A 14,079-nucleotide genomic window follows, 5' to 3' on the forward strand; every position below is an offset into this window, starting at 1 on the left:
TACACATTAAGAGAATATTTTTAAGCATAGATTTCAGCAGTAATAACTAAAATTGATCACAAAAGAAAGATAAACCCTTAGAAGATAAACCCTTAGTGTAAACTGATTGACCAATACCACATAAACTAAACACATAAATAAGTTAAATAAATATCCACAGTGATAAAATATTTAAAATGAGATCATGTGAAATTTCCAATACTTGTATGTCCTCAGTATCTTGAACATCCAGGTTTTCACTGTAGAAATTGGTAGCTTGTATACAAACGTATCTTTCTCCAGGCAGACATTGAAACCAAGTCACTGTTTAAAACAGCTTTGTTATCTTCTGGGGTCTTTGCATATTTTGGTGATGGCGCTGGGGAGAAATAGAGGTGAATTATACATGTGCTAAAGTGCAATACTGATGTCTGTGGAGGAACCCTTAAGACCTCAGTGGGGGGGAAGGTACAGTTTCAAGGAATATGTTAGTGATCCATGAATTAAATCAATGCTTTCCTATGGATTTTTGCTTGATGCTAGATGTCTTCATTCAGAGAGTGTGGACGTCCCGCGTATTTTTACCGAGTTAAACTGCAGGAAGCACCTCTAGATGCTGTCTGGTAAAAAAAAAATAAAAAAAAAAAAATACATTTAAAAATACATTTTAGATTAGATGATTTATATGTGGGCCTATTAATGAGTGTGTTTACCTTGTGTGAACATTTTTATTAAAAGAAAGCTATAGAGTCAGGAACACAAACATGTACTCCTGACCTTACAGTATTAAAAAAAAATGCTAGCCCGCCCACCCCCAATTTAAGGAATGGCCAGTGTAATGTAAACTCTGCCTTTTCTCTGAGTGTTTACAGCAAAAAGCCTGCAGGGACTGACTATACTCACTAGAACAACTACATTAAGCTGTAGATGACCTGGCCACTATAATGTCTGTTTAATAAAAGCAAAAATAGTTGTTGGTGTCTCTTTAAATCCATAACTATACTATTTACATTTTAAAACTGACATTTCTATAATACAGGCACAAATACGGTTTGAATTGTGGTCAAAATCATTTATTTTGAGCTTAATTTGAATGTAATATGGTCCCATCTGGGGAAATTGGTTTCTTTAGGGCTTATTTGCAGTTTCTTTTTTCAGTTCAGTGAATAAACTATTTAGTGACGTTGATAGGGTGCTGAGAGAGTACTGTTTGAGAACAATATCTGTACACAATTAAAGGAACATTCCAAACACCATGACTACTACAGCCTGCTCCAATGGTTACAGTGCCAGGATGAGCTCTGGTGCCATCATAGTAAGTGGTCAGATTGTTCTTAAACAGTTTGACACATTACTCTGCCGGGGAATCAGTGAGCTCCTGGCACCATAACCACTGCGGGGTTATTGTTTGACAGCACCACTCCCCTCAAAATAAACAAATAATTATCTTTATAAAATGTGTTTATAAATATGTCCTCTATAATAGAATTATGCAATCTGAAAGGGTTACAAAAATAATTGTTGGATTTTTTTTTTTGTTGCTAATATGTGCATGCTTAAGTTATAATACTTGCGTGACAAGATGTGTACATGCGGGCTGTGTGAATGACACAGCTGATGGGTTAACTAGTGGGCCTGTGGATATCGACTTTGAACATTTTTAAGAGTATAAGTAAGAGCTGTTAGAGCTAAGGTACAAGTGAACCTGTTAACTTTTACAGAGATTGACTGAATACAACAATATGTTCTGATTGGCAACATGTTAAATAATGTGACCAAAAATAAATCCTGTCCAAGACATACGTGGAGCTTGTATTAGTGATTTCTTCATGATCACAAGTGTATGATGTGCTGTAAGGGACTTGAAACAGCCTCTTCATTTTGATTTGATTGGTCTGTGTTAGGGGAAAGACAATTCCCAGCATTTCTTTGCCTTTGATGTACTCATTCTATATAAATACCATGTTCATGTACGATCTCTGGGATTTGCTATGTTGACCCCTTAATGAGTGGGTTTAATTCGGACTCAGCTTGCTTAAAACTCACTTGTACTTCTTTGCACCGAGATGGTCTGAATTTCAAAATTTAGGTCAAAATAACCAATTTTAGAAGATTTTCCCAAAACAGTTTTGTGTTCAATTTGGCTATTTTGGTCTTACAGTTGAAAATCTAGCTTTTTCTCGGGACTCTCACACCTCGCCCCTCTATTAGTCTCTACACTTGCTTCCTGTTTAATTTAGGATTCAGTTCAATGTCCTCATGCTTCCATACAAAGCTCTCATTAACCTTGTCTCTGTCTGTATCGCATCTTACATTATCAGATATGTTCCAGCCCAGCCTCTTCACTCCATCAATGACCTGTTGGCAACCCTTGGTTGTGCACACACTTCAGACTCTCCTGTTGGACTTCTCCAAGGCTGCCCCTTTTTTATGGCATGCGTTCTCACTCATTCTATCCTTTTAGGTACATACAGATAATTTAATTCCCTCCCTTCCCTCTGTGTGTTTGTCCCCCATTCTTTTAGATTGTAAGCATGTATGTACAGGTCTCTCTTCCCCTACTGCACTAGTATGTCGAATGTGTTTTGTGACAATTATTTATCCCTTACCAAGTATAACCACAGCTAAAACATGTTCATTCTAACCGTTACAGCTTTTAAACTTTTTTTTGTCTTCATTATTACTTAATTTATATTTTTTTGAGTAGTACTTGTGACTTTATAAATAAAGACAGTCAAAGTAACAAAAGAATTACCGTATATACTCGAGTATAAGTCGACCCGAATATAAGTCGAGACCCCTAATTTTACCCCCCAAAAATGGGAAAACTTATTGACTCGAGTATAAGACTAGGGTGGGAAATGCAGCAGCTACTTGTAAATTTCGAAATAAAATTAGATCCCCCAAAAATTATATTAATTGAATATTTATTTACAGTGTGTATGTAATGAGTGCAGTGTGTGTGTAATGAATGCAGTGTGTGTATGAATGCAGTGTGTGTGTATGAGTATGTGATGCAGAGCCTTGGTGGGGGGTGGGCATTTTTATTATTTTTTATATTATTATTAGAATATATTTTTATATTATACTTATTATTATTATTATATTTTTTATATTATTATTTTAATATTTTTTTATATATTATTTAAATTATTATTTATATTTTTATTCGTCCCCCCTCTCTGCTTGTTAGCTGGCCAGGGAGGGGGGCCTCACTCCCTGGTGGTCCAGTGATGTGCACTGTGTAGGAAGGGGCTGTCAGGAAGCATTTACTTACCTTTCCTGCAGCTCCTGTCAGCTCCCTTCTCTCACCCCGGTCCGGTCAGCTACCTCTGCAAGTCTCGCGGTGTGAGTGCCGCGCGGAGCTCTGACCCCGCGGCTCTCGCGAGACTTGCAGTGGGGAGCTGACCGGACCGGAGGAGAGAGAAGGGAGCTGACAGGAGCTGCAAAAAAGGTAAGTATGAGCTCTCTGCCAGCCCCCAACAGCCCCTTGTCTGTGTTATGGCAATGTAAGTTGCCATAATACAGACACTCACTCGAGTATAAGACGAGTAGGGGTTTTTCAGCACAAAAAAAGTGCTGAAAAACTCGTCTTATACTCGAGTATATACGGTACCTTAACCATCTCTTCTGATGGAATTAAGGTAAAAAGCATTTATGGTTTTATTTCCCCTTAAGTGCTGTACCAGTTACATACGGGCATGTGCATACTATGAGGAGGAGTGTTTTTAATTGCAAGAGAAGCAATAAAAATAATATATATATATATATATATGTGATCCAATGAGACAGGCTGCTCTCCGGACTTCAAAACTTCAAGTTTTATTGTAATCAGTTAAAATTTGCGACCAACGTTTCGGTCCCCGCTCGGGACCTTCTTCAGGGTCAAATTCAACAGGACAAGTCAATTTGACCCTGAAGAAGGTCCTGAGCGGGGACCGAAACGTTGGTCGCAATTTTAATTGATTACAATAAAACTTGAAGTTTTTAAGTCCGGAGAGCAGCCTGTCTCATTTGATCATCTATCTACTTGGAGCCTTGGTCTTGCGCCCGGCGTTGATATACTATAAATGTGAGTGCTGGGGATAGATATATATATATATTTCACATTTAAGCAGACTGTTTTCCCCCCCCTCAAATTTAAGTACTTTTATACCTACATATAGACAGTTCATTATACCGTGCAGATATAAAATAACAACCCGTCCTGTGTAGAGAGCTGTATAAATGTTCTACCTTTTTAATTCATCTCATTGGTATTGCAAGCTGAGATTGCATTGATGAGCTAATCTTTGAGCAGCTGTGTAGTTTTGCGCAGCCCTCGGACACCACCAGGGGCCGTCTTCCAGAACCATCATAGATATGGTAGAATGAGCTTGACAGTGACCCTCGAAGCGTTGATTATTTGCAAGAAGATTCAGTTAGCAGGACACATGGGGCCAAGCAATGAAAACACTCTCCATCAAATCGAAAAGTACTGTTTTCCTTTTACCGACCAAGGGGTTGAAGTTTGACAAACACCTCAGACCCCAGTGTTAAATAAATATTGACTAGTGTTTGATGCAACATTTTTTTCCTTTAAATTCTAATGCATTTGAAATTAGCTAACTACAGCATTTTTATGTAAAATGTTTGTGTGTAGTAATATACTCGGAATAATAACTATTCCCAGGCGAATCAGTTGTCATCTTTGGTGAGCGAAGATTCTGAATATATTTCAGCTGATTTTCTGGGTAATAATTTGATTGTAAGGAGGGCGTTTTATATTCATGAGTTTTATAGCTTGTATCTAGCAATTGGCAGAAGTTTTTATTTATTTATTTATTTATTTTTCCCTCTTTCCTATTATCTTCAGAAATGTATTTTATTTTTTATTTATTTTGCTAATAAACTTTCTTCTGTTTTACTGTATTTTAATAGCTTTGAGTCCAAACAAACACATTAATGCTTGTAGATCATTTAAAAAGGAGCGTTTTTATTTATTTATTTTTAGTGCAACGCTGTTTGGAAAGACTTCTGAGCATCCACATTGCATTTGTTGAGTGTGGACTGCCTTTGGTCAGGTAGAATAAATGCTGTGGTGATAATTAGCATTTTCAGTGCACTGCCATATTCAATACAGGATCACTGCTCAAATTTACTAACTCTCGAAATGCTGACTAGACTTTGAGTCCCTATTTATTTTGCGCTTCCCATCAATGCATACCCATGTGATGCCACCTCTCTGTTTGACCAAAATTGTAAGTTGCGTGTTATTCTGCAAAACTTCAGTGTTTCCCTTTGAAGGACTAAACATACAGGACTACTGCACCTAGATGCATCATTGACTTCAAGTGATCTGGGTGAATTTAGTGGTCATTTAATATTAACCAATCAAAAGTATTTTTTCTTTGTTTTGAGAAGGTATGTCGGGAGTCCGTCAAGCGCTATATTCTTTTACCCTATTACACACCATGCTGTTTTATGTCCTTTTCTGTTACTTGATATTTGTAGGTTAGGGTTTGTGTGTGAAGTGTTAGGACAGTGTAGTGTTTAGAGAATGTATTTTCAGTTAAGACCACACTGGCACATTCATGCCCATTGCTGCCAGAGATTAGTGGGAGCTCCAGTCCCCGGTGGCAGCTATCGCAGCTGTTGCCATTGATCCAGCTTGAGGATGGGATACATTTAAATGGGTTGCTGCAGGATTTGTATTTACCAGTTCTCCTGGGGAGGCTGAACCATGTGTATTATAAGAATTAAAGTTAAGAAATGCACCATCAGTTTCAATGTTTGTTATGCGGCTCCCTTCCAAATCACCATATTTTCACCATATTCTTTGTATGATGCCCACATCTGATCGCTGCCCTTCTATAACTTCATATTGTTAGAAACTACTTTGACATTATCATTGACATTATTTTCTGTGTTTTCTGTTCAGGTTTTTTTTTTTTTTTTTTTCCTCCTCCTAACCCCAGAAGTCTGAAGTGGTTTACGACATAAAACTTTGTGATTGGCTACTCCTGCTGTGAGGTAAGAGCGCGACTGTGTGTGCGCTACCTGTAGTGTGTGCTAAAAGTAGATTGATCTGATACCTGTTAGACTAATATGGAACAGCAAAGGGACTGCTTCATAGAATTCCCAAATAGAATAGGCACCTGTCTGTATCAGATAATTCTGTACAGCTTTGGACAAACATTCAAACAAAATGAAGCAGTGGTTGGGCTAGTAGTTACCATAGTGCAATGTAATTTGAGATTAAATCATTTGCATTTTTATTTCAAACTACCATGCAAATCTATAGGAGCAATAAAGGGACACTCCACTGCCCAAAATAAAAAAAAATCTCTTTAGTAGATATGCCCCTAAATTAAAATCTGCGTGCGTTTAATTATGCATTTTTCCATCGGGGGTATAGCTAAAAACAGCTTGCCAAAAAAAGAGCACACATTGTTCACACTCAAGGCACGCCAGCAAGCTAAAGTTTCATCAGGTGCCCCCTTCTCACTATCCTATTTAACATCCCTTTTAGAGTCAGTCAAATATAAACCCTCTGGCTTCTATCTGAATGTTAAGCCAATCCTGACTGATACAGTTTAAAAGTCAGTTTCATTTGTAGCAATGTATGGGAATTTAATCAAATAAAAGCCATGGTAGCAATAACAGTTGCATGACCTGCTATCTGCTAATTATCTAATCTTTAATCATAGCATTCACTGCACCTTGGGGGAATCTCCATGTTTGTTCAGGAGGTTCAGTCTCTGTGTCATCAGATATACTCTGCTTCCTATAGCTGCAGTATTGTGTGCAGATCATTGCAATTTTAATGAATAAGATGGAGCGAGAACGGCCCATCATCACCATCCCGGCAGCTAGGATTGTGTTGGGTTTCCCTTTAAAGCACAGCTGAGTGCTTTTATTATTCGTTGTGACAGCATGCGATAATGCCTATTTAACCAATTAAAGTAACACTCTGAGCAACATACACACTATAGCTTGAGTACCTTGACACAATCTTTGACTTAATATCAAATCTCTTTCTGACACCCAACTACCACACTAACTGGGCTCGATTGATAATACATAATAAGCACCAATTACATTCATTTTGTCCAAACTGGATAGTGTCACTGTTGAGTGCCTGGAAATGTTGGGAGCAGTTTAACACAGGACATTGCGCCAATCACTGCTGAGTTTGGGGATGGTCACTGGACCTTGAAATGAAAAGAGCCCTACTTTAAATTATCACAAACTGTTCCAGAATGCCTTAATATTAACCCCGTAACAGTGTGCAGCCCCTGAGCCCCCATATACTTACCTAATTTGGCAATTCCCTTCGGCGGAACCGCCTGACAATCCGGCCCATACCGGGTCATGTCATCACAATGACATCACGATCACATGGCCACAATAGCGGGCTACAGAACTACCTGCTGGGGGATTGTCAGTGTAACTGTTTGTATGTGTGTGTGTGTATATATATATATATATATATACACACACACACACACACAGTTACACTGACAACTGCCCGACAACCCAGGCAATGACCATATACATGTAATTTTATTTATTTTTAATGAATTGTATACATATAATTTCATTCAATTAAAAATAAATAAAATGTCATTCATTAAAAATAAATAAAATCACATGTATGTTTTTTTTTTTTAACATAATTATGTGATTTTTAATAATTACAATTTGAGGGACCTATCTGACAACCCAGGAAGAAAGTCCAGATAATTAAATTTGCAAGCACTATATTTAACCCTGTAACTTTCTAAAACACCATAAAACCTGTACACGTGGGGTACTGTTGTAATTGGAAGATTTCCCTGAACACAAATATGAGTACTTCAAAACAGTAAAATGTATCACGACGATGATATAATCAGTGAAAGTGCAGTTTGTGTGTAAAAAAATGCAAAAACAAAAATACAAATTTGAACACTAACTTTGTCCAAGATTTGTGACTAAGTGGCTACTAAAAAAGACCCCATTTTGAAGACTCTGCATTAGTTGTTTACTTTTGCAGATGGTATGCCCTTATTCCTGGGCTGCCATACAGTCTCAAAGGCAACATAGGCTCAGCAAAACAATCTGGCAAATTTAAATGCGTAAAAATGGAAAAAGAGGGAAAGCTCTATATGTGATTCTGTAACTTGGAAAAAAAAAACCATTAAACTTGTACATGGGGGATACTGTTATGTTTTTGAGACATTGCTGATCACAAATATGTGTATTTTATTGCTGTAAAAGCTACGGTAACAGTATTTTGCCATTCACAGTTAAAATGGCACTCAGAACTAAGATCATGACAAAGTTTCTTAATTTCTTACACTTATTTTTTTAAATTTTTTTAGATGTTATTAATATTACATTGTTTCATGTATAAATATCTGATGTGAAATGTAAATTATGGTTAAACAGACATATCGCTCAAATTCCTGGTTTTGTTTTGATCAGAACATCCTTAATGGGTTAAACTGGGGATGGTACCAGGGTACTCTAAGCAACATAATCACTAGAGCGATGTGCACTATATTACAGCTTCAACATACTACTTTTATTTTTTTGCAAACATGCAGATGTTAACATAAAGCCGTAAAATATAACAATTTTGAGAACTGAAAAATGGAAGTGCTCTGTAAATTCATTTATTCTATATTCTCTCATTATTATTGGCATATGTATATAGAAAATTAAAAAGGACGTTGTGAATACATCTTACTTGGCCTTCATTCTGGAAAATAAACATGTTGCAGAAAGTCTATACCCATACTGAGCTTCCAAAATGGCTAATTAGAAAATTATCCTATTGAAGCAAGTAAGATGTTTTTCTGTCTGTGCCAAACCCCTTGCATATAAAGCAGCTGTTTTGGAGTGCTATTACACCAGGAGCAGGAAATAAACAACTTGTTACTGTTTCCTTGGTGTAGATGGGTAAAGAAGCCAACACATTACAGCTAAACTTAAGTACTGTCTGATATTAAAGCAGGTCCTGGGCAAGCATTGGCACTCTAGGCAAGGGTTAATTCTTCTGCCCCTTCTGATATCCTTAGTACATGTCTGTCTATCTTTTGACTGCACTCTCTGTCTCTCAAGAGTCACATTATGTGGGTCTTTCTCTTTTTTCAGCCCTCTCTGTGTCCAGCATTATCTTTACTAATCGATGTTCTCTCGTTTTCTCAGATTTTGTTATCCATTCTATTTCTAATCCAATGTTTCATCTCTGCCCATTACTGCAATGTTCTGTGATATATACCTTGTGTGTTTGTTACTCTAGAACTGAACTGATTATACTCATTTGCATTGCTGCTTACTGTGGGGCTGGGTGATACACTGCATGTTACTGTGCAATTCTGTGATAGCCATATTTAGTGAGGACAATTATAACACATTGTAACGTTGTCACGGCTCCCGGCTCTTCTGCCGGCATGGCTTCATTTAAAATCAGACTTGCCTTGGTCGCGGCGGGCAGCTGCCTGGTCTTCCTCCGTTCCAGTCCCCAGCCGGTGCGACGTTCTTAGGAACGCTGGTCGTTGCGGTTCAGGTTTATATAATTTACCTTCACCCACATCAAAGATGGCGCCAACATGTGTTCGACATCACGCACGTTTTGGGGTCAGAGGTCCGAGACAGCCAATTACAGCCTAAAGAGTGTTATTTAAGCCCAAATTACCTTTTTATCAGTGCCCTGTCGTGGTTTCCACTACCTGGTTATCTGAGAGTGTGTTCCCGATCGTGTTTTTTTTCTGATATTTGACTTTGGCTTTGTTTCGACTTCCCTGATTTCTGGTATCCTTGACTTCTGACTTTCCTCATCATTGTGTCTCATTCTGTGTCTATAATCTTGGCAAGTATTTTGACTATTCTCTGGTAAGTCCAGCCATTGTAAGGTCCGGTTAGACGTTATTCTTAGTCCTAGGTGTGATACTATTCTGCGTGCCGGATCAACTTTAATCCTGACAAATGTCTATTTTACTGTAAAGCTCAAATGCAGTGAAACTTAGTGGCTTAAAACACTGCAAAAAATTCCCAAAACTTTCAATAATGCTTAGCAAAGGTTAAACCAAATGCATTCATAAATATAAATTATAGTACTTAATTTAGCAGCAGAAACTGCAATACAATTTTCCGTATCTGCGCTCCTAAAGAACTAAAAGTTTTTATCTCCTGCTCTGTAAATTAAACTTGAATTACATACAGGAGACTCGTGCAGGATCTAGCAAGCTATTAACAGAGCAGGGGATTAAAAAAAATTCTAAATTAAACAGAATTTGCAACAATGGAAGTGTAAACATTAGCTGACTCTTATTACAGGAAGAGTTTAGGAAGGCAGTGTGAGTCACATGCGAGGATGTTGACTAGGGCTGCATAAAGAAAGGGATTTAACTCATGAATTGCAGAGAATTGAGCAATGAGACTGCAGGTGCATGATCTATACACTAAAACTGTTTTAAGCTAAAGTTGTTTTTGTGAGTATAGTGTCCCTTTAATGTAATTTAAACTCTTACGCTAAATAATGGTGATATTTATTGCTGAGGCCCACAAATGCATGTGTAACAATATTCATAGACAAATTACCAATCATAGTCTGTGTGATTTTGAGCATTCAACCAGCGGATTGATAGAATAGTAATACAGTAATTACAGTATGAGCAGATTCTCAACATACGTTTCCTACAGCTAACAGACCTAGTGTTAAATTGTTCTGTCATGTCCTCAGTTTGTTTAGTGAAATTTACCTTCAAAACATCCTGTGTTTTGGTTTTCAGTCCTGGGCTTTTGGAAGTGGAGAGAACAGCCACTGCACTGCGTGCTGAGTAAAATGTAGGCTTTTTCTAAAATAATGGGAGGGCGGTATAGTGCAGTGCATAGGAACCCCCTCGCCAGTTGAAGTGACTTATGTGACCGATGCCTGCGTGGCTTCAGTATGAACCCATCAAGCATGCACAAGCAGTATCCAGTTCTCACTAATATAGTTGCACGCGTGAAAATCTTTGACAATGAGCCAATGTGAATCACTGCTCTAAACTTAGAGGAGCACTGTAGAATTAGGAATTCAGACTTGTACATAGTTACATTATTACCCCCCCCCTCCCCTCCCCAACACAAATGTCTTGCTGTTTTTCTTCCTTGGCTGAGATCATCAATCTTGATAAAGTCAGCCAACCCTGTGCTTTCCATAATAAAGTATTTATATTCTAGTGTGGAGGCTTGACAAACCACAGTGCTGTGCTAATCAGCATCTCCTAATAGAGATGCATTCAGTCAGTGCATTATGTTTAGTGTGTAATTGCGCAGAGTGTGGAGACGCTAAACGTCAGTCGTGCAAACTTTGCTGGACTGAACACTGGAATCCCTGTAGCGGAATTCCAAGTGACGACCGAAAGATGTGGACTTAGGCCTCCATGTAATACCCTTCCTTTTCAAACTTTTCCCCCCCAGGATTATAAATGTTGTAATTACTTTTTCCCTCCAGATTAGCGTCAGTAAAGGTAGACAGACACCTAAAAGTATAACACAGCTAGACATCTCCTCCTGTAGGTATAACGTAGACTGCTGTAAGCTATAACCTCAGTTCTCTGCCTGCCTTCCTGTCTGACACATATTGTTATACGCTCGGCCCTTTGGGGAGATTAGGGGAATTTATGGAAGTGTTCTCTTCTGAAAAGCGATGTAAATATGTCAAAGGGGCGGAGTCATGAATGGAATGTGCCTGGTGTTTACCTGGGTTTCCATGGTGATTGTCCCACTGATACTTTGCATCACTTTTCAGAACAGAACTTTTTGATAAACCTCCGCCAATGCCTTGTATCTTCCTGACTGATTAACTAAACTAATATGTGATATCCATTTCAAAAAATCAATTTATATTTATAAGAAAACAGACGATCACTTGGGAAAAAAATAGAGGTTAACCTAAGTTATAGGTGAATTTAAATGTTTCATTTTGTGGTGTTCTCTTTCCTGTAAAATGCGTGCCCAGTAATGCAATATAATCACTCGGAGATCTCTTTAGATTGTCCTGGACTCGGAGTATGTCTCTTCGGTGACAGCCTTCCTTCCCCATCTAACACTGTGTGTGCCCTTGATTCAAATAAAATACAGGAAATGCAATACACGCCAAGCAGATACGTCTACTCGTCTTCATCTGAAACCATGAAAGAGCTGTCGCTTCTGAATATGTTCTGCCAGCCTAAATGCTGGGCTTCAGACATGAAAGACATTTGTCATGGTTAGAAGGCTTGTCTGCGTTATTAGTTGTGGGATTTTTTTTTCTGTGACACACTGAAGGTAGAATCTCTGTGTGCTTGATCTTAAAGTTAATGTAAAATTCTTTTGACTTTATTTGTACAGAAGCACTACAAAGTGTGGCATATTTATCATTGCATCCAGACAACGTTACCAGTCGTCACTTTGTTCCCTTACAAAGATCTGATGATACCGCTGTGTTAAAAACCTTCCTATGATCCTGTGCACTCATTTATTTATTTTATTTCACGGATCTCTGCTGTCAAATTCTTTTGTTCATTTCGCCTTTTCTGTGACACGTTGACTGTAGACATGTTATATCTTTTCGTCAAGTTAAACTATCCATTAAAGATCTGAATTTTAAGGCTGTGGAAGCTTTTGACTGCACAGGTTTAGTAGAAGGGGAATAGCTGGTGAAGTGAGAGGCAGTTACGTTTGGAGAAGTTTGTGAAAGGTGACCAGTGTGATTAAGGATGTTAGTTAATCTTAGGAAGTGAAGGTATAGGCGTCTTGAAGCCATGCTAATAGACAGTGATAGTGTGAGTAGGAATCCGTGGATATTAATGAAGTGCAGTCACTGGAGTGCTAGTGGAAAAGGTATCGGTTGAATGGGGATTGGAAGTAGAGGCAAGTGGATAGTGGGAATAACTAGACTTATTACTATATGTCAAATTGAAGGTCTAGTAGTGAATCACTTTTGAGAAAGCTTCGGCGAAACGCGTCAAGTGAGGAAGAATTTTGGACTTTTATACAGGACTGGTTTTATAGTGTATTATTCACTTTTTACTTATTGTATTAAAGTATATATAATTTTTAAACCATCCAGTCATTTTTTTTGTCCTCCTTCCTATTTAATACTGCTTTGCTGCTATACCTGGATCCACTATATCCCGAGGTGGGGATTATTCCACCTGAAATTCTCCAAACTAGAGCAGGTCGTTGCTCTAGTATATGTAAGTAGGATCATCTACTCTTACTACAATATTTTATATTTACATACTAGACCATGTGGCGTATTTTACTCTTGTAAAACTTACACCTACTTACACCTATAAACTCACCAACGATCTGGAACCTCAAGAAATCCATAGACGGGGATTATTCCGTCCAAGCTCTTAACACCGAGCTGATATAGCTCCTCAAAGTGTGAGTGTGAATATAACACCTTTGTTCTTGTGGAATTATATCGTTCATACATACTGTACCATTATTTGTATCTTTGTTTCTCCTTTTTTTAAGTTACTCCGCTGGCCAGTATTTCTACTAAACGCATGTACAATTTCTGATCTTTAGCGCTGTTCACCTTTCTATTTTATCTGTCCATTTATCACAAGGTAGAGGGAACACTTTGTTGGTGAACTGCTGCTCACCCTTGAGAAGAGAGCGCTTATTACCCTTTTGCATGAGAGTATTTATAGACCGTGGCGCAGGAAGAGTTTTTATAGACCATGGGAGTAACAGTATGGGAGAGTATTTATAGACAGCGGCAGTAACAATATGGGAGAGTATTTATAGACAGCGGCAGTAACAATATGGGAGAGTATTTATAGACAGCGGCAGCAGGGGCGGACTGACAACTCACAGGGCCCGGCAATAGGAGACGAAGGGCCCCCTTTTTTTTCCCCTGTGTTTGCTGGTGACATCACAAGCAGCATCCCCCACATTTGTTTTGAATAATACAAGTCCATACAAGTAGCCTGCAAACGTTTGTAGGCGACTTGTGGGGTTCAGTGTGTGTGATGCTGCTTGTGATGTGTTCCTGTATGTCAACATGTTGTGTAAAAATGTTGCCTTTTACCTATTGTACTGCGCTGCAGAATATGTTTGTGCTATACATAGATGGTTGTAATTATAGTGTGT

At 38.2% G+C, this 14,079-nt stretch overlaps 1 protein-coding gene across 4 annotated transcripts in view; it reads left to right on the forward strand.

Annotated features, from left to right (window-relative positions):
• Window positions 1–14,079, forward strand: part of TSNARE1 (t-SNARE domain containing 1) — a 420,326-nt gene that overhangs the window by 32,797 nt on the left and 373,450 nt on the right. For all 4 annotated transcript variants that reach the window (XM_063451002.1, XM_063451003.1, XM_063451004.1 and 1 more), the window contains exon 2: window positions 5,900–5,991. The gene's annotated coding sequence lies outside the window, so the exon portion shown is untranslated. The remainder of the gene's footprint in view (window positions 1–5,899; window positions 5,992–14,079) is intronic.

The sequence above is a fragment of the Pelobates fuscus genome, chromosome 4 (assembly GCF_036172605.1).
Source record: "Pelobates fuscus isolate aPelFus1 chromosome 4, aPelFus1.pri, whole genome shotgun sequence".
Taxonomy (NCBI): Eukaryota; Metazoa; Chordata; class Amphibia; order Anura; family Pelobatidae; genus Pelobates; species Pelobates fuscus.